The sequence below is a fragment of the Cygnus olor genome, chromosome 7 (genome assembly GCF_009769625.2).
Source record: "Cygnus olor isolate bCygOlo1 chromosome 7, bCygOlo1.pri.v2, whole genome shotgun sequence".
In the NCBI taxonomy this organism is placed as follows: domain Eukaryota; kingdom Metazoa; phylum Chordata; class Aves; order Anseriformes; family Anatidae; genus Cygnus; species Cygnus olor.
This window is the reverse complement of record NC_049175.1, coordinates 10,713,232-10,739,618: the sequence shown is the minus strand read 5'-3', so window position 1 is coordinate 10,739,618 and position 26,387 is coordinate 10,713,232. Positions and strand designations below refer to the sequence as shown.

Below are 26,387 nucleotides of genomic sequence, written 5' to 3'. Positions count from 1 at the left end.
CGAGACGGGGGCAAGGAGGGGGGGGGCGGCGCGCCGGGCAACGGCGGCAGCAACCGTCCCGACGGCCGCCCTCTCTGTGAGGGGAGCCCGGCGGCGGGCGGGTGTCAGCCGCTGGCGGCGCCCCGAGCTCCCCCTCTGGCCTCTTCTCCTCCCGTCAGGGAGCGGTGCCCGCACCGAGCCCCCGCTGCGAGGGGAGCCGCCAGGGCGGCTGCTGCAGCCCCTCCGGGGCGGGGAGCCGTGCTGCTGTGGCGGCGCAGCCGCTGTGGGTCTTGGTTGCCCCGTGTGAGAGCAGGTGGCGGTGGTAACAAAAGTGCCGCCTGGCAGGTATGTGGTGGCAAGGCCGCCGTGCTAACCGTACGATAACCAAGAGCCCTGGAGAGAGGCGTTGAGGTGAAGAGTGCTGACCAGCCCACAAGCTGACCAGCTGAGTTACTGAGGGCTGTGATTGTCCCTACCTGTACAACACCGCTTTGTATGAAGACTAGGGAAGAAAACTGCCACAGAGGGTTTGGATGGAACTTGGGTGAAACTGAGGGTGGCGCAAGTACATGGGGACACAGCTGTAAAACACCACAAGGGCCATGAGGGGAAGAAAACGGGAGAGAAAATAGAAGATAGAGGGGGAGAGTGAGGCACCTAGAAAACAAGATGTGAAAAAGCTAATTAGCAACAGGTAAAAGAAGTCCAGGTCTCCCTTTGTTCCCTTTGTAGATGTGATACTCAGACATGGCTGGCGTCTGTGGTCTCTGAGGGAGCTACGTGGCCCGATGGGCTGTAGCTCATAGCCTTGCCCTGCGCCATGGGGACTGGCGTTGCAACACGGCGATGCCTGTGGGGAGCTTTCCCTACACGTATGTGGTTAGACAAGACAGTCTCTTCAGGCAAGGAGCTTCTGGAAGATACTTTGTTAGTTCCTGTTCTCATTTGCAAGAATTTATCTATCACTTGGTTTAATTATATATCACCAAGTCAGATCCTCTGTAGTCCAAAGTGGTTTTGACCTGGAGCCCTCTTACTGAGTAGTAGATAGGTGGAGTTGGTCGGTAGCAGTCATCAAAGAGGTAGGTCAGCAGGAGAAAAAAGGCTACATGGTGCTTCACTGGTGGCACTTGGACACACGAGATGATACAACTTACTTGTTGTTCTTGTACCAAACGCTCATGGTTCCCTTCTTCCTGTTAGCTCATGTACACATGCAGACATGCACGCATATGTACACTCAGGAAGAGGTAACGTTTGTCTGTCATCTGTAGGAATACAAATCCCATCTTGACCATCCCATTTGTTCACTGTTCCTCTTTGTAATGACAAGCCCTTCCCTATCCCTTACTCCCACGCTGCCTTGTCTTTTTCTCTCTTGCCAGTAGTGCTACAGTAAGAAAAAGTCTGCCAAAGGTCTTTACATCTGAGCGGATGACTTGGTTGTTCGATTGTTAATGAAGTTGCACTCAATGTGTCACAGTTTACTGATTTTCTTACGTCTGTATGTGAGGTCTACACACTTAGCTGGTTGATCGTCCTTTTCCATGCTGCATTAATCCAGCAGCAAATTTTGATGATCTTGCTAAATACTATGTAGGATGAGATTTTATATACACTGGCAGTTAAATTGCATACTGTCAAGCTGTTATTTCTAGCCACTCTATGAACTCTTTTTCTCATCTTTGCTGACTGAACAGCACATATTTTTTTGTTTGTTGTTAAAATCTATCACTGATCTGTTTGTGTATATTTTTGAATTTTGCGTAAAAAGTTTGACTCATGACAGGTAGCTGCATGGCTGTCTTTTACTGTGTGCTCATCAGTTCTCCATAAATCATACCAATTTGCCAAAACAGATCATTAGGTCAAACACTTTCTTAGAAATAAAACAAACTAGTTCTGAGAAATGTTTTCCATTACTCCTGCTGCTGGCTCAGGAAAGACATTTTGATTTACTGGGTTTTAAGAGACAGTCGATGTCCATTTCAAGGAACATTATCTTTGGTGGAAAAATAGAGTAAGACGCTGAGCCAATTTACCACTTGTGGAATGGGAGCTGAAGTAGTGGGGAAAATTCTATCAATAGGATAGAGGTTTTAGGAGCCATATTGCTGAGGCAAGCCAGCATGTCACAGCATGCCTGGTGTTCAGGTAGCCAGCAGTGGTCATTACTGTACTTCCAGTGAAGCAGGCAGTGACTGGAAGCCCCTCAGGGAACCCAGCAAGGCCTCTTCTCAGCTGGGGGCTGTTGGCAGAGGTGTAAATTGGGCATTTTCCTTGACATCTGTGGTGGTATTCTTTTTTTTTTTTTCTATATATCGGTGGTGGTTTTAGATCAAAAAAATGAAGGCAGATAATAAAAAGAGCCCTGACATGTTTATTTTTTGAAATCTTATGTTTTTCTTATGTTTTAAAAGCAGCTAGTAATATGCAGTCTGCTTCAGAACCATCAATGTTGGTGTTTGCAATGCTATATTCAATGTAATTAGTTTCTTGCCTTTTTTTTTTTTTTTTTTTTTTTTTTTCCTGATGAATAGCTAGTACTTTTTGGCTTTGGCAAAACGAAAGTATCTTTGTGCCCTCATCCTTCAAGAAGCATCATGTTGCCAGTTTCTGAAGCTGCTGTGGAAGGCAAGTAAAGCCTTGACAATCATCTGTGTAATATTAGTTGTAATGGGAAATAGTTCTAATTATTACTAGTTCAAAATCTAAATTTGTGTGGAAGTTCTCCTTAGCTCAGAGGATAATTTTGGAACACTTTATAGATTTTTATCCAAAATTCCAAGATCCTAGACTACCGGATGTTTCACGTTCATTCCAGATTGTCTCTGCTAACCTGCTTTGTGCCGGGCTGAAAATGGCTACCATTCTTTGCCAGTGTCTACAGAGTTGTTCTGAAAGATATGAAGTTGCCCTCCAGAGAAAACAGAACCATAGTAAGTAGTTTACTCCATTATCTGTAAACTCATCAATGAAAACAGGATGATTATTTCTTTTCATTACCATCTTTTCTGTGTTTTGCATGTTTTGCTCCTCCCTGGAGGCTGCCTGGGAATATCATGCTGACTGTGTAAGTATAAATTAAATGTTTGTCTAAAAGAAGAACTATTAAAATGTGATTCTGGGCAGGATGTGCCTGTCAGCAGGAAGCTTCCTAAAATACCCTGTGTTTTAAGAGTGGAATTTTAGAGTAGGAGGGAAGTGTAGAATTGCTATTTACCTGTCTGATGCTGCTTTTGACACACATGATGAGCCAGCTTCATTTGACTGTCACCTCCTTAGGAGGCAGAATTCCTCAGCCCACACTTTGCTTAGCATCGACTACTTCTTTATTTACTCTTTGTGCCTTTGCATTTTATCTGGACTGTGCATTTTCAGTTAAGCTCCACTTAAAGACAGGCTTCTCAGTCATGGCATTGTAGGAGGGCCCACAGAGCCTCCCACACAGTGCCTTCCTCAAAGAGAGATGGGGATGTCTCTTTCTTTGAAGAAGCACTTTTGAAACAAAAGGGATTCCCCTATGTCTCTGACAATTTATTTCCCACCACACATACACAGAGCCATCGGACTGATGGACCTAATTCCATTTGTCAGATTTCTCAGAATTACCAGATTTCAGGATCACCCCCTCGACGTGGTGTGGCTCTTCAGGTTGCCTCTGGGGAATGCCTCTGAGGGGTTGTGGGCAAGGCACTGCATGAAGAAGGGCTTTGACAACTGTGGCTGAAGGAAACTCTTTCAGAGAGCTGGGAGATGTCTCTTTCAGAGAGTGAAATTTTGGAGAAGGTGTGAGCTAAATGAAAGCCTTTTCCTGCCACCTTTTCTCCTTCTTCCACGTCTCTTTGTATTTTGGCTTTTCAAGGTTCTAGTAACTTTTTCCCTCATAGTTACATGCAGTCAGCAGTCAGAACCAAACCCCAAAACAGCGAGCCATTAAAATGGGCAGAAAACTTGCAACTGGAGTGCTCAGACATGAGAAGTTTTATTTTCAGAAGAACTTCAGCACAGCTTAGAAATCAGCAACCATAATTTGGCAATGTTCTTAGCCACCAGAGCAACTGAAAGAATTCAACACCTAGCCAGATTTGCCAGGAAGGAAGAACTGGTGAGTTAAAAAACAAGAACACAACCAAGACCATGTCTGAATAAATTTGCAGTCATCTGTACGTAGACCATTTATTGAGAAAGATAAGAAAAGAAAAACTAAATTTTCATAATCCTGATTACATGCAGAGGATTGACCCAGATGCATGATTTTAGCTGTATTTATTATATTTAAACACAATGTATGCCTTCACATGTGTTTACTGAAAAGAGGAACCACAACCATTTAAATTAAATGTTTTTTTAAATATTACTGCTTAAAAAAGAAACTACTGAAATCCTGCATGCTAAGAAGTAATGTATATGATTGAGGTGCTCTAGAATTAATTAGGTCTCTTATTTTAGTTTTAGAATCAAGAAGATTTTTTCTCATTGCTTGCAGAATAAAATAGCTAAATACTCTGCTTAGATCTGAAAGTAGTTTTGCCCACAGCAATCAAACTAATATTTTCTTTATAGCTCATTCTCTCTGTAAGCTTTCTACTTATTTCATTAGGCTTTAGATCAGGTTCCAAGTAACTAATTATATTTATAGTGTGATTTCTTTGCTCAGTACAACTAATTTAGGTAAAGGAGTTGGTGGGAATGGTAAAAGGCTAAGTAGTATGCCATTGCATCACTTTGTCCAGGTGCAAGATACCAAGAAAATTGTGTTTATATTCATAAACCCTCAGTATTTAGCTGAGCAGAAACTCAACTATTTTCTGTGTGGTGTGAGAGCATGATGATGGACAGTGACAACTCTTTCCTTTGTCTTGGTGAGGGCTGACAGACAGCAAAAGTAGGCATCATATGCTGGGTGTTTTAAAGTGGGGATGAGGATTCAAGCTTGGGGATGTGAGGATGTCCATGTTTTTCACTTATGCTCCATTGCCCCAAGCTTTATTCCTAACATTTCATAACACATATCCCCTCCTACAGCTTTGCTGTAAAGCCACCACCCTCCCTTTCATCACTTTCCATTCCTTGCCACAAATCCCATCTCACCTATAACTCACAGGCCTGCCCCTGTTTCCCCAGCTCAGATCTGCTACTCCGTTTATCCCCATGTTTGAAAGTACTAGTGCTGCTTCCCTGCTTTTGTTACTGCCTAACTAAATGCTGCTACAGGCAGCTGAATAATGCTTCTTTCAGCTGACTCTATCCACAAAAACAAAAAACTCTTCAGCACTGCCTTCTGAGGTTAAAAATGTTGGACAAAAGTAAGTTGTTTATCCTTTAGCAAAATAAAGCTGCATTTTATTTATTTTTTTAAAACCAGTGAACATCACCCATCCTGACTTCTCAGAATCTTTTGAGTTTGTTCTGTTTTTCCTCTCTCAGGCTGAAATGCAAGGGCCCATTTTTGAAATGCAAGGCCCGTTTCAAGTTGACTTTCTGATAAGAGGTCTGGTATTTGACACAACCCTGTAGACTACAATGCTTGATACAGCCCTGTAGACTACAAGGCTATGTGAGATCTTTAAAAGCTGGACCTTGATGTTAACAGAGGGTTCTAGAGGATGCCAGCAGTTTTTTTGGAGGCCTGAACCATAACATCATGCTCTGGATCTAAACTTTACTGAGGACCTTGAATTACCTCTTTTTTTCTGGTATGTTTCCACTCCTGAGAAAAGCAAGAGCTGCAAGACTGACTTATAATATACTCATTCAATTAATCAAGTGAGAGTGAATCAAACCTTTCCAGGCAATTTTGTTTGAAGTGTCTGCACTCTTCTCTGCATCGTATGAGGTGCCAACACCAGTGGGAGTTTGCCTGCGGTAAGAGCTGTGGGTTTGGATATATTCTTCCATTTTTATTAGGTCTTACACACACAGGAATTTTGTGCTTTTTAATCTTGTAACTCTACAAAACTTATCTGGCTATGAAGGAAGATAACTTAGTGCTTTCCTTTAATTATTCTCATAACTGTTCACATTATGTTCTATGAGCTAGTCACACTTAAAAAATTCTGAAGCCAGTTCTTACAACAAGAAGGTATTTAACTGAAGTCCTTGCACCATAACTTTAACCAGTATGAAACCAGTAGCTCAGTAGAGCTACCAAGATGCATCTATCAGAGTTCCTTCCTGGTCAATTCTACTTGGTTGTTACTTTCACTGCATCCATTTTAGCATTATAATTTCCTTCTTTCTCTCCATTTATCATCTGTATGCTTTCCCTTAAAATACTTTATATGGAATGACTTTTAGCAAAAGCCAAGTGGTCCAAAAAAACATTCCAGCTAAACACGTTACATATTTATTGCTCTTAATACTCGGGGTGTAGCTGCAGAATTGCCTAGTATTTATTTGCAGAGTACTTGTACTGAGACTTCCCTTGCTGGCATGCACGTACATATAATACACGATAGTCCTACACCCTTTATAATCTTTCAAGACAAAAAGAATTATGAAAGTGAAACCAGGACATGAAGAGGCAAACAGACTTTGGAAAGCTCTGCTAGCAAGTACTGTGCAATACACTACATTTTGTAATACAATCAGTTGAACAGTTATACAGGGCTTACGTACACAAAATAGGATCCAGTGGTGTCTGACAGCTTGGCATCAGAATCTATCCAAAAAATGGTCATATGACAAGCATGTTTTCATTATTACTTTTTAAGGTACAAACAAGTGAAAGAAGAGAGCTATTTAGTATGTACCGTGTGATTAAATCTGTACAAACATAATCATGGATTATAACACTGGAAGTTTAATAAACAGATTCTGTACTGGCTTAAAGGTGAAAAGAAAGCTATTGTCTGCAGCAGTAGAAACATACTCTCTGGTTTCCCAGGATGAAACCATCTTACATTTGCAGATCTAGTCTATGAGCACTAACCCCCATCTATCTCCCTGTCCAGGTTCTACAAAGCAGTAAAAGCATTATTTGTGTAAAAATGAACAGACCAAGTGTATTCCACATGCCAGACACCCTGCATCTCAGATCATAGCAAGTTTTTTACATAATTTGGCCTATTTTTTTCCCAACTGCAGTGAAGAATAATGTTATTTTTCACTACATAGGCCATCATCTTTTGGGAAAGGCCCTTCTGCAGAGTCTATGTTAATCCATGCTTTTGAAAGAACAAGACAACTTGCAGTAGAAGGAAACAAAACATTCGTATCAGTTACAGACAGTGGAATACTTTTGATGGATCTAATATTCAAGCTTTGGCTGGAAGGCAATTTTAAAAGAACCAACTAGTTAAACTTGAAATACTTCTATTTCCTCATAAGATTTACTTCTCCTCCTTAATCTGTAACTCTTCATAGTGAGTTTCTGTAACCATCAATATGACAGTACAGCAATATTGCCTCATCAGTCATGATTTACTTAATGTTTTCTGAATTTAGTAATATTTGATTAAAATTTAATGTGAACATATCATATCATGCCACATATATTATTGCATCCATTAATCAGGTAACCATAATAATGAAATGTCGGAAGATTGGATGAAAAAAGAGCTGAAGTCTTTGATATATGTTTGGCATGGTTTTGTGAGTGATTAACGAAAAGATATCCAGTCAATTGTGTAAAGCGTCATTAATATACATTTACAATTATCTACGTACTGTATCATCAGATATTTTTAACCTTAGTTAAACTTGATTGTTTAATTTACTGAACGACACTAAATATTAATAATCCTGAAAAATATGTAGTATTCTATTAACTCTCATAATGCCAGAATGATTCATAACGTGTCTTAATGCTTTTGTAACAAAATATGAACTAAAAATATTGTCAGTGTTAATGGATCAGTTTTCTTATAGGTGCAATAACAAATGCTTTATGCATGGCTCTATAAACCTCAAATTACACATTTGTATTAAAATGAATGTAAGGCAATATTTCCATCTACTTTTTTAATATGCAAAGGTAACATACAACCTGATCTAGTAGAGCATCTACACCTGTTTGGTAGAGAAGGTGTTGAAGACAGTAAGACTTGAATTCATGATTGTACATATTTTGTTAAACATATGAAGACTTTCCAGATTTTTTTAAAAGCCTTTAAATCCTAAGGCTTCCACTCATGAAGCAAGTTAAGAACATCTTCTCCAGGTAAACTCTGAGAGATGTGTCCCTGTTTTCCTGACCTTTGTGCCATAAAGAAACTAAGGCCCTTGTCCTGGATCTGTGTAGGAAATCCCTTTTTTGCGATCTGGATCGTCTGTGGAGCTGTTTGTAGCAGCAGGAGTGCACATGTGGATCTTCAGCCATGTGTGTTTAACATGCAGAATGTTCCCACTGACTTGTGGTACATGTCACTTGTCGTATGGCATGAAGTATGCTTACCATGTGTTCTGGAATCCCGTGTTGATAAGCTGCAGCTGTTCTTAAGCCTGTTATTTGCCTCATACCTTTTTTTTTCCACTTTTTTTTTGGTGAGAATTTCATTTATCAAGTTTTCATTTCTTGATTACTATGAATCATGCAGAATCCTGTGATTTTTTTTTTTTTTTGCTGCAATTGCAGGTAGATATGTACATTTTTACACTACAATAACTTCAAAAAACAGATCTCTTCAAGTTATTTTTCAGAACACAGATTCCATGTGTTTATCATACTCTTTTAAGCTGTCTGTGATGTTAGACTATTTGGTTGGTAGCTGTAAACTGGTCTCTAAACTGAAGTATTACCACTTTGGAAGGCTGCTTGGCTATCATTGTGTGGTGTTCATCTGTAGAAGCACAGAGCAATGTATCAGCATCCAGTCAATACCTTTGTCCCAAAGCGTCTTTCTTCAGCTCATTCAGGGACTCTGTTTCTTTGGTGGTGTCTAGTGGTTAAAAGCTGGTAGCAGCCATAGGCTACTTGGATAACAGCTTCGTTATGTTCGGATGAGCATACTCGTCAATCTACTGATAGAGGGCATTAAGAATAGTCAAGCCAGGGTCTATGAATCTTCTAAGCTACATTCACCTGACTTAAGCCCGTGCAGCTCCACCTGGCACTTGCGCTGTTAAGAAGGTGAAATTATGGATTGAAATAAAAATAATGAAGCCAGTTACTACCTATTTGGTATGAATGTATTTGTAAACAATCTGCACACTCTAGCCAATCTTCCGTTCTGTAGCCTCCTTTTTTGCAATTGACAGACATAAGTAAAATACTTATCATTTCACCTCTAAATAAAATGACACAGCCATGCTGACAATATTTTTAATACATTCTTTACATTAGAAAATACTAAGTGCAAGTGCAGGCGCTCTGTTTAGGTGTTGCCACATCACATGCTACCTTCAGCACCCATAGGTCTCAGCATGCGTCTTGGGTGTGCAGACTGGTAATGAAGAAAAATATTGTGGACTTTCTTTATGTAACTGTGAGGAAGCGTTAAGAAGACACAGTGTGCAGAATTCTTTCCTGGGCTCTAGGTGGACTTCTGAAAATGAATTTGCTTCTGAGCTCCTGTCAGTTAGACTAACCATAACTCATTTTCTGTGGCTGTTAATCCTGCCTGTGAGGGGGTAGGGATAGTCATTTTCTTTGTAGCTGAAGGCAGGAACAGCATCATAACAAATAATGACTTTAGGATAAGCCTAAATGGATGAACTGCAATTGCAGTTGTCCTTCAAAATTAAGAACGAGAGGAGAAAAATGCAGAAAATATGATCTAAGCTAATATTACTTCCAGCTTTTGTGAGTGCTTTCTAGCCTAGGACCTGAAATGGCTTGCAAATGCTGAAGCAATGAGTGTTGAAACATCTCTTAAGCAGTTTTTTGTTCATGTTTTTGCAGGTGGGCACTACATACAAGTGTCCCTTGTACAACTAGCAGGAGCAAAGCAGTGGGTTGTACATCAGAGACCTGTGTTTTAACTTTTAGGCAACACAGTTCATCACTGTGAAATCAAATTGCATGTGACATAGTTCCATTCTTTTCTGTAATGCATGCTTGTTTCCTTTATAGTAACATATTTCGGCTAGAAGAAAACCCTTCAGGGATTTGGTGTCTCTAAACAGTGTTTCATCTTCAATTGTAGTTGGAGAACTGGTGTCAAGACCAGGCATGGAAGTCATGGGTAGGAACTCCTAAGAAACTACAGGTGTTTTGGTCATTTTCTGATGGAACGGATGAGAAGTGGTTGTCTTTGGGAATGCACTTGAAGTTATTTCCTCTTAGTAGCATCTGTTCTTTTGAGGAGTGAAAAACACTGGGATTATGCTGCAGCCTGGAGCTCTAGCATGTCGATGAGGGAGAAGGAGTCCAAATAAATTAACGGCTGTCAGGCTCTGATTCCAGTGACTGGGATTTTAAATGGTTGGGAAAAAATGTTCTAATGTACTTGGAATATTGTAGCCTGTTTTGGCAAGAAGGAAAGTGAGCAGATCTGAGCCTGTTTCTTATATTGTTGAAGTATTTTTAAGACCTGGCTTTCTGGTGAGATGGAAGGGAACTTTCTGCAAAATTAAAAATGTTACATTCACTTGAAATGTGTGGCTTATTTATTTATTTATCTATCTATCTATTTATTTATTTATTTTGATGTCAGAAGCTTCATACTGCTTCTATTTGCTGTTCTGGATGGGTGGGGGAGGTCTACCCTCTTGCAGTCAAAGGGGCTTGCTTTCTGGGATGAACTCTGAAGGTCAAAGTTGACAGTTCCTTGTTCTTAGGTTGCTGGAGTATGTAAATATTGGCGCAGGACTTGAGAGAGAAGAGCAATATGAATTATCCGGTGTTCTTGTCCCTCTTCTCTGATATGGTGAATGAACTTTTGCAAATTATTGTAGTTATTCTTTAATACTATAAATGCAAACACAACAGGAGGGGGGTTGCTTATGGCAGACTGCTGCTTGCAAGTCAAGAATGATTTGCTCATGTTCATACTTCTTAATTTTTATATTCAGATGCGATGTCTCTCTGGTGGGCCTTTGAGAATGATGGGGAAATGCCACTTACACTCAGCTTTGGATATGAAGATGAATTTTATTCTGTTCAACTCCACTCCATTTTTACAGAGTTTTATGTTTTTGTTTGAGAACCTAAGGATGCTTTACGCACAGGTGGCTTTTCTCTTCACTCTCGCAAAGTGGGAGAGAAGCTGCATGCAGCATGGGTTCTTGTGCACAGCACAGGTAGGGCTTCAGGCAGGTGTTGTCAGGCTTCAGTTTGTTCATTTGGAAATGAGGGCACTGCTTTGTGTAAGTCAGGGAGAGCAAGGTGATGAAATGCTACTTAGCAGAAGGCGATTTAGTTGGGACAACTCATAGATAAGAATTCGTGCAGCACATTCTGAGCTGGCCATTGAGAAATTTCTCTCTGTACAAACACACAGCTACTCAGAAGAGGGTCCCTTTGTGCAACACTGAGCTGAGTTACAGTACCTGAAATTTCAAATGACAAAGGAATCTTGCTGTCAGACTCTCTCTGCTGAGCTGCTGATACAAAGGGCTGTGGGAGGCGAGTAGGAACACCAAAGCGTCTTCAATTGTTATCAGATAGCTGTTCACAGAAAGGTCTTCCCAGAGTTTGCTGCATAGAAAGCACAACCCACACATTATTGTTATTCATTTGTTCAGTTTAAGAGGCTTGTTTTTCACAGATGTGCTCTTCCTGTTTGGCATTTGTAGTTGAGGATTGTTAGTTGAAGAAAAGTGTCATCCAACTATGAATTGAGATTTTCAGCTGATTCATGAGCACCTTTTGTTACCTACAGCATGAAAAGGAATATGGCTGAGTCTGAAATGTAGGTTAAGCTGTATTTCCACCCCAGTACATTATACTACTCTGGAAGGGAAAAAAAAAAAGAAAGAAAGAAAGAAAACTTAATTAACAGTTATGCAAAAAATTCCTGCTCATTTTTATCTCAAATAAAATGAGTAAAGCAATTAGAAGACAGAGGTAATTACTACATATTAGCCTCTCTTATTCATGTGGAGGCTATATATAGAGTATATATATATATGGATTTTTAAGTAATTAACCGAAATTACTGTAAATGGCAAGTAAAGTAAGCAATCAGTATGTTTTAGTAAGGCTTTCATGCCAGAAAATTTGCCAGACATGCTTAGAAAGAGTGGTAAAGCTTGGGAGAAGGGGAGGAAATGAATTACCTCAGAATAATGGGACCAGAGCCATTCATGAGTAAACAGCAGATAATTTGTGGAGTTTACATTAATGTGAAGCTTGAAAGTTGTGATATCTAAGTTAATGCTACAGCCAAGTAGCGTGATTGCAGATAAGCAGCTGTTTATTGTTGTTCCAGGGAATAATTATCAGATATGAGTTATTTCTGCCTAAATTTTCTTCATCATACAGGTATCTGCTCATTTCTGGCTTCAATAAAGGCTTCTAAAAAAAAAGTAATACTTTTTAAAGTAGTTTAAAAATAGTTCTTCATATCAAAGTGTAACTGTGAAAACAGTTCTGAATTGTCAGGTCTGAGTTGACAAAGCAGCTTCCTTGGTGCATTAAATGGGCTCTGACAGTTCCATTCACATCTGTATCTAGGAGTCCCATCCGCAGGAATTCACGCTTTTCTGAAATAACATTAGGCAAGAATCTGGCTGCTCTCCAGAAGGCTGTCCTGGCTTAGGCCTCCTTGGATCAGTAATGTCTTAAATGGTAAGGTTATCTTTTTAATCCATAAAAATTGATCAGCATAGTGAAAATGCTCATAATTAAAACAAACAAAAAAAGCCAAATAGCAGCATTTTGCACATAGAACAGATTTTGAGTGCAATTTTTGCATCAATGAGAAGCCAACATACTATCTTTGAAAATAAGTTCACTAAATTAAATGTAAAATAATTACTCTGAATTATTTAATTGACTTTTCATTCTCAAAGTTTAATTTATTTTTTGCAAGCTTCTTCTTAAACTGAAGGTCTGATTTTCTTTGAGCATTGCCAACACATGGGAGAGAAGCATCCAAATGGTAGAATGAAGCACCACAGTGACTTTTCTGATACTCTGCAAATCATGTTTTTTTTCCCCAGCCTACCTAATTTCTGTTCTGAGACATGATTTAGAGATCTCTTCATTACCATCACACAAGTCACTGTCCTCCAGGACTCCGAAGATGAGTTGGCTCAGGCTGAGATTTGCAGGGATGGAGGCTACAATCTTCCTTGCAGCTGCCTCCAGCTAATGATGTCCTGTCCATCCAGGGGAACATGGGCACCTTCAGCATGCCTCTAGTGCCAGTCAGCCCTCCCGTTACCCAGCTTGGGGTATAGGTGCTGTGCTTCTTTCCTAAATACCCACAGTGTGTGTCCAGATCTCCTCCCCGTGCAGTGTAAGGAACCAGCCCAGGCATGCTCTCAAGCCTTCAGCCATAAAGCCAGGATGGCCATGGGACTCATTATCCTCACAGCAAAACATCAGAGATCTCTTTATTAAATTAGCCTTTCTCAGAAAGGCTTTCCCAAACATGGAGAGCAGCAGAGAGCCTCAAAGAAGCCTATTCCCTGATCCCTTTCCAAAGTCACCTCCTTAAAGGATCATCTCATAATGGGGACTGATTGCCTGTTTGATCTCGGCAATCCTCAGTTTCACAGGAAACCACACAGGTGCCTCAGGGCCACCACAGCAACACTTATGACTGGGAGTATTTGTGCATACATGGATTCCCGTACAGTATTTGTTCTGCAGTTAAACACCTTAAATAACCCTTGGAAATGATTCTGGCTGTATTTAAAAGTGGTAGCATAGCAACTGATTTTTTTTTTTTTCCAAACAGTGAAGGAAGTGAGTTCTAATCCTCTTGAGGGTGCTGTTTATTAAATTTCCACCATGGAAATTACAGAGTATCTTCCTCTTTCCCGAAACAATAATGAACTAATTGCAACAAAAACATTTTATTTGGTTGAGATACAGAAAACAAAGAAAACTTTCTTTTTTCTTTTCTCCTTTTTTTTTTTTTATATATACAGAAAGCTGGAAAATATATCAGCATGAGGTTTGCTATTGCATGTATTAAATAATGGCTTTATACAATGAGGTTAGATAGGAGAGGATATAGGCGGTTTGGATGTTCTATGTAACGAGTCATGAACCAATACTGAAAATCAGGGTGCCTTGTAAAGTGGCTGCGATCACACCATGAAGATTAAACTGGGTTGCCTGGTCAGCAGTGTGGTGACAAGGAGCTGGTGTTCTGTGGCCCCACTGGGACTGCCCTTTCCTTTGGCTGTCAAGGACTGCACTCGATGGGAAGCGGTCTGCTTGTAGCCCGTGTTACTCAAGCAGGGGAACTAAATCAAGGTTAACTGTTGGTTTAAATTTGGCTCTTAAACACCCATCTTAGAAAAGGGCAATTATAGAGATTTTTCTCTCTTTTTCTACTGAAGGTGTACATTCTCTGTGGTTCTTTATTATTATAAAAGGCCTTGTTAATATAAAGCATCTCTGCACAGTGTAGGCATTGAAGTCTCAGTCCGTTAAAGGACTTCATCTTGGTCACAGTAGCTTTAGCCTTAAAAATGCTTCTGGCTTCAGAGGGAGTACACAAAACCTACAATCAAATCTGAGTCTTGTGCTTCACTGTGCTGCACTGTGAGTCTTCCAGTGCAGCCAAATACGTACTCAGCTGCGTATCTTGTCATTTCACACATGAATTGATGATACTGGATTATTTTCACTGTATGTGCAAGATATTTAGAACTGTATTCTATTAATGATTCCTTTAATTTCCGAGATGTGGAAGACAATTAGAAGTCCTTGTATATTTCTTTGTATCTGTTTCAGATTTCTGTGACTCAGGAAAAGCAATCACTGCTTTTAATGTCTTCCTCCTTCTCTAAAATGTTTTAGTGGTGTTCCCTGTTGCAGAAATTGTTCATCAATGTTTACTCACCATTTTGTAACCGTGATTCCTCTCTGTTATATTGTACCAATTGGCAATAGGTTATTCAGAGACTGCTTTAGGGAGGGAGATGTCAGAAAAAACGTAGTGAGAAAAAGATGTAGTATCAACGGAAATTAAAATGCACAGTGGTCCCTGCTGACCACTTTAGATAGAGACAGCTATGTTGATCATATCTACAGTAAACATGCTAAATATCAGTAGTAGGTTAATTTTAGAAAATTGGTTATCTGTCGACAGCTGAGCCATATCCAAATATATGGTAATGTCCTTGTTACTCTTCTGTTGTAACTAGGGTGCCCCTTTTCTTTCCACAGCACCACTGTGCCAACCCGTACAGGTTTTGGATAATCCTGTCAGCAAGGGAAGAACAGGAGTAGCTGTGACCCAGAAATAAACACATAGATGCTCACAGGTATGTGGCTGAATATGGGACATTGTAGCACACTCAGCCCAACTACCAGTGATCCCTGGAGAGTGTCAAAACCTGTCTGGCCCTGGATGCTCACACCCGTGCCAGGTCAAGGTACTAATTCAGTGTTTTAATGTGGTCCCTCTTATTGTGTCACCTGACAGATGACCTGCTGAAGGAAAGAGCGGAAGGTGTATGAATGGTCTGCATTAGCTGGTGCTTAACTTCAGGTGCTTATGTAGTTATTAATGTTGCTATGAGTACTCCAAAACAGTGTTGAAGCTCTTTGGTATTTCAAGCCCATGCTGTTTTGCCCCTTGCAAGCCCATGCTGAGGGAGAAATTTGTTCCAAATCCTCTTCCATGTCCAAGTTCCATATTTAAGTGGAATGGATTACAAAATTGCATACAAATGTTTTCTAGAATTAAAATAGTTTTGTTACTTTGTTTATATAATGAAATCTTAAAATTATGAAGTAATTATTATAAACTCTAATAAATTACTTTAGCTTGCAACACTGGGAATCCCGAAATAACACATTGACTAGTGTTTCAGAATCAGAAAATGAAACAAGGATCCTGGTTTCTGACAGACTTTGCTGTTCAGGAGCTCAAGGAACTGTTCCAAATGGAATGGGAAGAAGTTGGTAGGCACTTTCACTTGAAAAACAGGGCAAAAGACAATCGTTGAACCATCCACCAGTCAGCAGGACAAGGATGCTGGCTGGGTGTCACCAACAGGAAGGAAGAGGAGAAGAATCTCCTCTCTCCCTTGGCAATGGTTCATACTACTTACCTGGAAAGGCGTTTCCATTTGAACATTTCAGTAGCCACATGCTAGTTGAGAGCAGATGATTAAATAAGAAATCTTGTTCTGCCTTCTCTATGGCAAATCTGTCATCTGCATCACTTGTCTTCATAATACAAGCAAAAGTGAAATTTTATAAGTGCTTTTTATTTTAAGAATTAGAAGTTTAGCTAAGCAAGGGAAGACATTTTTAATAATGATTTTGTTTTTTAAACTTGGAAAGGGGAAGAAAAGAATATGCTAAAGGCCAAATCAATGGGATTTTTGTGTAAGAGAGGCATGAAAGATTTGATGGTCCAGCCATATGATTGTTTCAAAGCATCGAGCAGGTACTTGTATTTTAGAAGCAAACAGCATCAACTCAGTACAGGAGAAGTCATCTTTAAAAAGGAGGCAATGTAGTGTAAATGCGATAGAGAACCGCATAGTCCTCTAAAATGTTTGAACTTTAGAAGGGTGCATTAAGCTGTATTACAAACAGTTACGGAGCAAAATGAACCCCATTACTGAAATGTATGCTTTGCTGTCTATCCCTGTAATGACACAAGTCAGCATTGGATTTATCATATAAATGCCACGTAAGAAAGATTTTAAAACTATGTGCAATTTAATAAAAATGTTTCATGTAAAACCGCACACTAAATATAAAAAGGAAAGGATTGTGTCCTTGAAGAGGCTGTGAAGAACAGAAAACTTCACAGATTCTTGTGTTTAACATTACTTTTTAATATCCCTGCATTAAAAATGAATGATTACTTTTTAATATTACTTGTAACCAACTATCCCCTACCGTATAGATACATTTCTTGCATGATTTTATTATATGCTCAATAATAGTACCTATAAGCTCAGATTTCTTTTGAATATAAATGATTGGAAACAATATCTACCCTAAAGCATCTTTAATGTCATTATAGATGGGTAGGAGTAAATTAAGCGGTATTTAGCCACCAAAGTCTTTAATTTCATTGCATTTGAGTAGGAGTTAGACATTATGAGGTCCAATTAAAAAAGTCACTAATGTTTTTACATCTGAGTAGGAGTAAATTAAACAAAATCACTCCTGAGCTGCTAATATCATTTTAATTGAATGTCATTCAGTTTCTAACTGCTGTTACAACACACTAGATAATGAGTCAATCTCAACAAATCGTCTGAGCTCCAGGTACCATGGCTACTAGGGGTGAAGGTAGAGTTTAGGGTTGGAGAGGGAAATCATTGGAAGTTAGGAAGCTGACAGGAATGATAGCAGACCTGACATCTCTTGGTTGATGAGACCTATGTTCATCTAAAAATATCACCCTAACAAGAACTAATCTAGCAAGGCTGCAAGCCAGGTCATTATTTCTAGTGTTCAGACATTAAAAAAAAAAAAAGAGAGAGAGAGGAAAAAAAGGCATTTATCCAGAAGATGTGATTTACAGAGTGAATGCTAGAAAGGCTAATTCCATTTATTCACACCTCATGAATAATTCATTGTTTGATTTAATGTTAATCTTGATGATGAGACAATGGTGAAACAACACTAGACAATATATAGACTTAAATATGTGAAAAATAAAAAATCATCACAAGCTTTATTATTTTTTGATCTATAACAGATAGTACTACATTTTCCTCATACCTGGAAATCTTTTTACTTCAGTAAATAGCAGGTTTAAGACAAGCTGTGGCACTTTGTATAAAGAGTGTTAAAGAGACTAGAGTGAAAAATACCCTTCACTGGAACCTGAATTACTATAAAGCAGTAGATATTTTCCCCTAACAGCAGTTCAACCCATTACAGGATGCTAGGCTTCCATCAGGAGAAACTGCAGGGTTTAAAACTAGTTAGTAATTCGTGAGCATCATATTTGTTCTGATGTTGCTGTATGTGTACACTCCTGACTGCTAGGAGCAAATATTCCTTTAAAAATGCATTTGATGTAAGCTGGCAAAAAGCAGGGTCTGCTGAATGATGTTCAACACCTTGTTCCAAACTCAAGTTAGGTGCTGGCTTCATTTATAGTAGCACTTTTGTTTGGCCTATGTGACTTAATGCTCCTGTTGCTTTGCAAGAAATGGTGAGAGCAAAGATGTTGTTACAGTCCATGTGTCCACATGTATCTGGAGCTGCATTTTGCTCATATTTTGTGTTCAGAAAGTCCCATCTATTTTGCCGTGTACTCAGAAACTGCAGTGAGCCGACAGAGGCACAACTACCACTTGGGTATATAATTAAAATCACAGAGGGAAATCTTGTACTCCTGACTGTTTCTTTCTTATGTATGGGACAACTGAAGAAAGCCCACTGTAGCAGATAGCATAGACCTGCCTTTCTCCTACCTTTTCTCTGCAAGACTGAGGCCCTTTCAAAAGACCTGAAACATACTGCTTGTTCATCCTCCATGGGTAGGGAGAATTCAGTGCTGTGGGACAGGGGACATAGCCGCAGAATGTCTTTCCAGGAACTTGAGCATGCCTGTTACAAAAGGTTGCAGGTAGCCACAGTGGCTCCCACATCACCAGGGCTTCTCCTGCAGCCCCTGCCTCCAGAAATCAGGGCAGTGTAGTGGCAGAGCAGTCACAGAGGTGTCCTGGTGCTTTACAGGATGGAGTTGTCCTCCCTGCCCTATTAGAATAGAATAGTTCAGCTGGAAGGGACCTTCAAAGATCATTGAGTCCAGCTCCCTGACCTCTTCGGGGCTAACCAAAAGTTAAAACATTAATGAGGGCATTGTCCAAGTGCCTCTTGAACACTGACAGGCATGGGGCACCAACCACCTTGCTGGTGGTAAAGAAATTTTCCTTAACGTCCAGCCTGAGCCTTCGCTGGCACAGCTCTGTGCTGTTCCCCTGCGTCCTGCTATCAGTGACCAGGGAGCAGAGACCAGCACCTCCTTCTGCGCTTCCCCTCCTTGGGAAGTTGCAGAGAGCAAAAAGGTTGCCTCTTGGCCTCCATTTCTCCAGGCTAGACAACCCAAGTGTCCTCTCCTCACAGGACATGCTTTCCAGCCCTTTTACCAGATTTGTTGCCCTCCTTTGGATACTTTTGACTACCTTAATACCCTTTTTACATTTTAGAGACCAGAGCTGCACACAATATTCAGGGTGAGGCCGCACCAATGCTAACTGTAGCAGGATAATCAGCTCTTTTGACTGGCTGGTCAGTGGAGGTAACAGCAGAATTTCAGTTGTAGGATAGGAAAATTACAATTTCCTCTTGGCAGAAAGGGCAGAATTTCCCAGGGCCAAGGACACTGTCTTTTCCACTACTTCAAATATGATGCTTTGACAAAAATGACTGTTGTCAAACTCTGCTTCTTCCTGAGTGTTTCTCTTATTTAATTGTGAGATTCTCCATTGACTATCAATTATAACCCACTATGTGTCAGTCTGCACTTCTGCTATCTTTTACCTGTCTTGCAATAAATGGATGTCTGAATAGACATTCTCCACAACTCTTGAGCAGACTTTCTGTTTTCCAGTTCTCTAAGTTTCTGTCTTACTGTGTCTTACTGTCTGTACCACACCTTATTATGGCAAAGCTTATCGACATGACAGGTGCTAAGAACAATTTTATGCCTGCTTGGTGTGCACTACCCCATACTAAGCCCCGTTGAACACAACTGTCTTCACTCAAAAGCAGGAAAAAATGTCTTCAGAGCTGTTTTCTGCTTCATTTTTTTTGATTACCTCAAAGCAACTGGAGCTGAATATTATTTTTACTAGATTCACAGTAAATATTTTTTTCTATTCCTTGTTGTATGCACTTTTTTTTTTTTTTAAGCATCTTCAGAGATTAATAGTGATACACAGCTCTTACAAAATATGCTGTGTTGCTGAGTATCCTAGAGGCTTGGAAACAGCCAACACTAGGTTTCCCAGACCACCATCAGCAGATTTATGTGCCAGTGCAATGAGTTAATGTTCATCACTGAAAAGCTTACGCATCCATCTGCAAAGCTTTAGAAGCATGTAATTTTGTACTTACAGCTTTTACTTGGAATAAGCAGATGAAAAAGAAGTAACTGTCTGTTAATGTGAAGAGGGAGGCAATCCACTGAACTCTGGAGAACCTCTCAAAGGAAAAGCTGAAGTTTGGGTCAGTTACGGAAAGAGTATGGGAGGCAGAATTGTTCACTTATGTAGGTCTTGCTTTTAGGACTGACTTTCAAATGAGCAAATAGGAGCAGAAGTTCCTGCTCAGGATTCAAGTCTGGCTACTTTCTGCATTCGCCTGCCGTATGTGGAACACCAATGGGCCCCAGTCATGGATTTTGGTTCAATGTTCCCAGCAGGCAAGAAAGCAAGCTCTGTAACTTAAGTCTTAAGGCTTTTATGCAGGGTGTGTGAAGAAAAGTTTGAGATTGAGCGTGGCCTAAACTCTCTGTGTAGATGTATTGTTACAAACATGCTCTGGGACATACCAAATTATATTGTTACTTGTGGGAACAATGATGAAATGTTTTGACATAGCCTGTTGTCTTTTCTGTGTAGATTGCACTTGAACATGTTACAGCTTGTTTTAACTAAGCTGTTACATAGGTTGGTTTTGTCTCTTGTCTGTGAAGTTCCAGTGATAGCACTGCCAAAATTATTACTAAAAGCCCTTTATAACATCTAGTTGGAGAACACTAATGACTCCCAAGGAACTTAATGACTTCTGTCATGTTCAGATTTACTAAGTAGGGAGGATTTTAGTTATTGAAATGCAAGGATACAGATCTCACTTTGGAATACTGCGTAATGCCATGTCTGTGGTTAAGTGGCAATTTGTGAAACATTTCACATATACACACCAAGTTGTTCCAGTTGGTGTCTGTCTGTCAACCACAGAACAACAAAACCTCTTCAAGAGGTCTAAGAACTACTGACTCAATGCTAAAATATTAGACCTGGATTTCGCTGCAGTCTTTTATTGCTACTCTTCTCATTCTTCCATTGTATTTTCAATATCCCAGAGTCTAATGGGTTTGTAAGTTGCACTTAGAGGCACAGTAGAACTGGATGGGTTCCAGGTAAAGAACACAGGTCTCTTACCAACACAAGTATTGCTAGGGTAGAACGCTGCATGGCTGATAGTTTAGCTTGCAAGGACAGATGTTTGGATCAGTGAAGAAAAGTCACAGTGTAGTAGAAGATACAAATAACAAATGTTTTCATTTTTCTTCTCATGTCAATCCTGATTTGAACATTTGTTTCCCTGAATTGTTTTTGGTCGGTCAAAGAAAGTTCCTTGGCTGTTGAAATATCTAACCTCTCTGATTTAGCAGTCCTTTTGGAGGCCTTTATCTTAAACTTACAAAGGTTGATCAAAAAAAAATTTCCTTTCAAATGGGCCACTTTAAAGCAAAGTGTATGTATTTCTCAAAAATGTCTATGTCTAGGTATGGTTATGTAAATTTAGATTTCCTTTTACTAATGAATCAGCCCTTTTCCTCATTTGGCTCTTATAGTCAAGCACTTAGTTTCCTATCCTAGAAATATTTATATCCTTCATAACTGAAAAGTCAAGCTTTGCTCAGAGCTGAGGAACTCTCTCCCCTATGACTGGAACATGTAAACTATTCTCAGCATGTAACACACAGATACCACTGAAGTGTGTGGGCACAAAATAAGGTAAAAGAGCTCTTGAAAATGCGTCTGGTTTCAAACAAGGAACTTTAATTTTTCTGTAACCATAAGTTACGGAATTTAATGGTAAGAGTTATGTTTACAGTATGTTCTTAGTTCTTGCTTTGAAGTGTGGCAGCAAATGTAAAAATCAAACTACCCATTGAATTAATACCAGGTGAATCCAGTTTGACCTTTTATAAATGGCAGTACATTCAGTGCTAGCAGGAATGGTGATCTCGAGAGGGTTGTTTGTTCACAAAGTTAGAAGGAAATCACAGAACTGGCTCTTTATGCCCTCTGCCCAGCTATGGCCTCCAGCAAGCTCAGAGAGTAAGGTACTGGTACTCTATGTCTGAACCATCTACCCTGTAAACTGACCTGCTAGAGTTGGTGAAGTTAAACTCATTGCAGGTCTTGCATTATTCTGACAAGTGAAAAAATCAGTCCAGGTTACCATACCCATACCATCTGCTGCAGACACTCGATTTCCCTGCGTTTCAGAGCACTTACAGCTGAAGCCACATCAGGCCACCCTGAGCTTCAGCTGCGCAGTCTGGGTGTCTATGTGCTTGTGAGGTATTTGAGTTTGAGAGAAATCTGGACCATTAAAGGTCTTCATGTGAAGGACCTGGAGCCAGTGCTTGTGGGAGGGGGAAGGGCTCACACTCTGTGGTTCTTGTACCTTGCCTGCTTGGGTGAGTCTGGGATCCTGCTGAGATCCATTGTCCTGGCTGAGTCTCAAGGAAGAAGAGAGGTTGTGGCTCTGGCCACGCCATCAGGTGTAAGTAGAATGTCTTCTTTCTTTAGCAGTACACTGAGGAACACGCACACCACTAACAGCCCAGGTTTGAGCCCAGGCAGATCAGGCAAGCTCTGTGCATGTTCATTGCAGAAGAGGGATGCCCTCAGGGTATGATTTACAGCTCTTAAGTCAGATGCTTAAAATTAGACAGTCTCTATGCATCTCAATAGCCTTTCCCCTCTGTATTTTGTGTACCAACCTGAAAACCTGGATGATAGGAATCTAATAGTTGTTGAGCTTGTAGGTAAGACTGGCTAGATGATCCACTTCAGGGATACTCGCACACAAATGTGCTGTGTTGTCTTTCATCAGCTCTGCCAGGGAGCAACAGGACTGAGACTTGCCAAGTCTACTGCCCTGCATCTCTATCTGTCCCAGGTACACTGTTCCCAGAAGTACTGTTTGCATAATGCTATTTTGTTCACCATCTTACAAGATGCAAAGAAGTGAAATTTTGTCTGTAATTTCCTACACAACATTTTGTCAGCAGACTTTGTGATCAGGCTAGAGAGTTTCATATGACATAGTGGTAAGTCTAGGTTTAGCGATCCAAAAGCATAGAAAAGAAAGAGAAGCTATTTGTGGGTTTGTCCTGATGTGCTTTTAAAAGTTACTTATTTGTGCCCCTTTAAATAAAAATGCAAAATGGCCTTTCTAACTTGAACAGAATATGGTGTGGAATAATGCCTTCTGAGTACAAGCTAGGCTAAAAAAATGTTTGATCAAAGTCAATAGTAAATCAGAGATGTAAATAGATCTGTTTTGAAAGTAGGTCACAGCTTAGAGCTTCAATTTAGTTTAACAACTTGCATAGGAAAGTATGCACCCATACTTCTAGTTATTTTCTTTGATAGGATCTCAGATTTTACAGTCTATCTACCCATGTGATAAACATGAATAGTTGCTGACTCCACAAATATCTTTTTTCTTTCTTTGAGGGTTAGGTAGATCCATTCTAGTTCAAACTGATAAAAAGTTGAGTTCAGGCACTCAGCAACTCAAAAGAAATGTAGTTGTCAGGATGGGTTTCCAAACATTGTCTTCCCATGCACAACATGTGAAACTGTGAAACTTAACTGTTCTGGCAATCAGGTGGAATATGCCTGTGGTTCCCTGGTGTAAACTGAGTAGAATAGATCGCTTAAACATCATGTTCTGAGTATCCTGGATATGTTTAGAAAATGTTAGTGCCAGCTGGCGGATTGCTGGTGAGGCTGAATACATGAGGCTGCCATTCTTTCAGTGTCGTTGCAGCCCCACAATTCCTTCATCCATTTTTCTCACTCCTGTAATTGAAGAGAGGTGCTTTGCCTGCACATTCTTTTACCTTGTATTTCCAAAACTTGACTTTCTTTACCAAGCCTCACCTTTCCTCCTGATTTTTGATGTAGGATTTTTTTTTTTAAAGTTAAATTCAGGTAATTGGTTTCTTCTTTTTCTCAGCTAATTGCTATTATGTTAGCCTCAGTAATCCATAAGTGCCAGTAGTCTCTGGGATACTGGATCTCATTTAATTTCCAAAGAAGCATAAGAGAGCTAAAACAAGAAAATGTCACAGCATAAACAGACAACAGAAGGGAGGAAAAAACTAGATAAAACAGTTTCTTATCCTCCTACTTTACATTCATTCACTCAGCTATATCATATGTAATATCAGAGCACTACCGTCTCTTGAAACTTACTTACCAGAGAGAAGGAGAGTGATAAGTAGATGATGTCCGCTAATTTGTACAATTGCACAACCTGAGAGATCCTGAGGAGAGAGATTAGCTTCCTCCCAGCAACTATCACAGGGTTAAAGGTCCCAAAGTCTGGGAGTAGAGGTAGTCAATATTACTTCAATATTTTTCCCCTGAAAATGAGACTATGAAATAAAAGCTGTTTCTTAGGGGGAGGAAGGATGATGATTATTTTTAACATAGTATTTGTTCAAAAAATATGGAAGAAAAGCTTTGAAACTATGGAAAAGTTTCTTTTTTTTTAATGAAAAGTTTCATTTTTAGTCCAACTGACTTTTCACTTAGGAATTTAAATTGATTTAAAAAAAAAATCAAAGTGGAATGTTGTAAAAATCTTGAAGGATTTTGATTGACTTAATCTGTATTGTTTCTGGGTCTCCATTTGTGGAAAGTTTCATCTTTTTATTCTGATTCCATTATTTTCTAAAAATAGAGGACATACTGAAGAAACTTAAGTATTATAATATGAGCAATTGAGAGGAAGAGCTAATACCTCAGAGTTGAAGTTATATTACCCTATTTACTTGAACAGGTAACAAAAAGTAGGATTTTGCACAAGTTCAAGTTCATAGGAGTAAGAGTAAAAAAATTTTTGTGTGTGGGAAATTTCCCCGACAAAAGAAGAACTCAAAGAATTAGAAGACAATTTCCTTATTCGTAAGTACAAGCCCCTTTCTGACAGCATGGGCTTAAACTTTTCACTTTTTTTTAGAGGTGCTTCTGTTTGCTTTCCAGATTAGCTCCAAATTTCAGAGCAGCATTTGCTTTGAAGTGCGATATGTTTTATTGTTTTCTTCTAGTTAAATGAAAGACTGATCAACTTTCTGAATCTCAATCACAGTTAGCCCAACTGTGAAGTTATCTGGTAGCCTAAATTTGAAAACAAAAACAAAAAAAATGCAACTAAGAAGAAAATAAATATTGGAGCATAACATTTAGAAAACTTTGACAATAGCACTAAAGCTTCAGATTTCACTCCTTGCCTTTTATAAATTAATACTAGAAGCAAATTCCTTATAACTAAAAAGGTTAGTGCCAAATTATTGTACAATTGGAGAAATGACATGATACATTTTTCTGTGTCAAAGGCTTGGATACGAAAAATTTAATTTAAAATAAAAATGAACCAGACTGTAGTGTATCATAATGCCTTGGGATACAGTTGAAGAAATAGATTGGGTCACTGCCAAAGTCTCTTGCACCTCATTGACTTTAAGCAGAACTCTTGCAGTGGAGAATTCTGTTCTCAAGATATTGCTGGATATAGACAGTTTGAAACATAGGTTTTGGAGCTTGTACATACATTTTTGTAATTTGTTCAGAACATTTATGTTATATCATGCTATTTATTTGCAGGTATCAGTATTAAGTTGACATTCATAATCTAATATTTGAAATACCATGATTTCAGGTGTTTTATGTACTGTAGTCGTCCCTCAGGGCTGATACATATGATAGGAGCAACTTTTCCAATCATTTCAAAAGATCTGAATAGATAATTAGAAGAGACAGCTATGAAGTTTTAAATAAAATATTTCCCTTTCAAAACCAAGATAAGTGAAATGGAATCTGTATGATAGGTTGGCTTGAACACATTTCTCATTTTTAATTAATATGTTTTAGTGTTCTGAAATTAGAATACTCTTATGGAATGAAAAATTCATCTGTGCTGCTCAAAACAAAAAGATTCAATTCCAAACCAAATATGAAGTAAAAATAAAACAATAAAATATTGCTGTTTTTAGAAATTAATGGAATATTACAAATGGTGTGGTGGAACTTTGTAGTTTTTCATTCAGAAAATGGGTCAAGATTTTGGCATTTTCCTTGCATTTGAGATGGGAGCTCTTTAGAGATCTTACGGAGAAAACATTTCATTCTGGGTTGGAATTATAAATGCAGTAAGAGTAGCTCTGTGATTTATTCTTTCCAGAAACAGTGACCCGGTGGATGAGTAAGAGTGAATACTTAAAAGATATCAATGACAGCAAACGTAAAGGCAGTTCTTTATCCAGATATTCATCTCTGAACATCAGTGTTGTGGAGGCGCTTTTTGGTTCATGCCTGCTTAAGGCATACTGCATCCACTGGTGCCCTTGATATTTCGAAAGCTGGTTCTCCAAATAAAGTTTGCA

At 39.3% G+C, this 26,387-nt stretch overlaps 1 long non-coding RNA gene across 1 annotated transcript; it reads left to right on the top strand.

The window, feature by feature from the left end:
- The first annotated feature begins 30 nt into the window (after positions 1-30).
- Positions 31-26,387, top strand: LOC121073459. The gene is made up of 4 exons (XR_005821728.1): positions 31-324; positions 2,804-2,918; positions 15,212-15,309; positions 26,186-26,387. It is a non-coding gene; the product is annotated as an uncharacterized LOC121073459 (long non-coding RNA).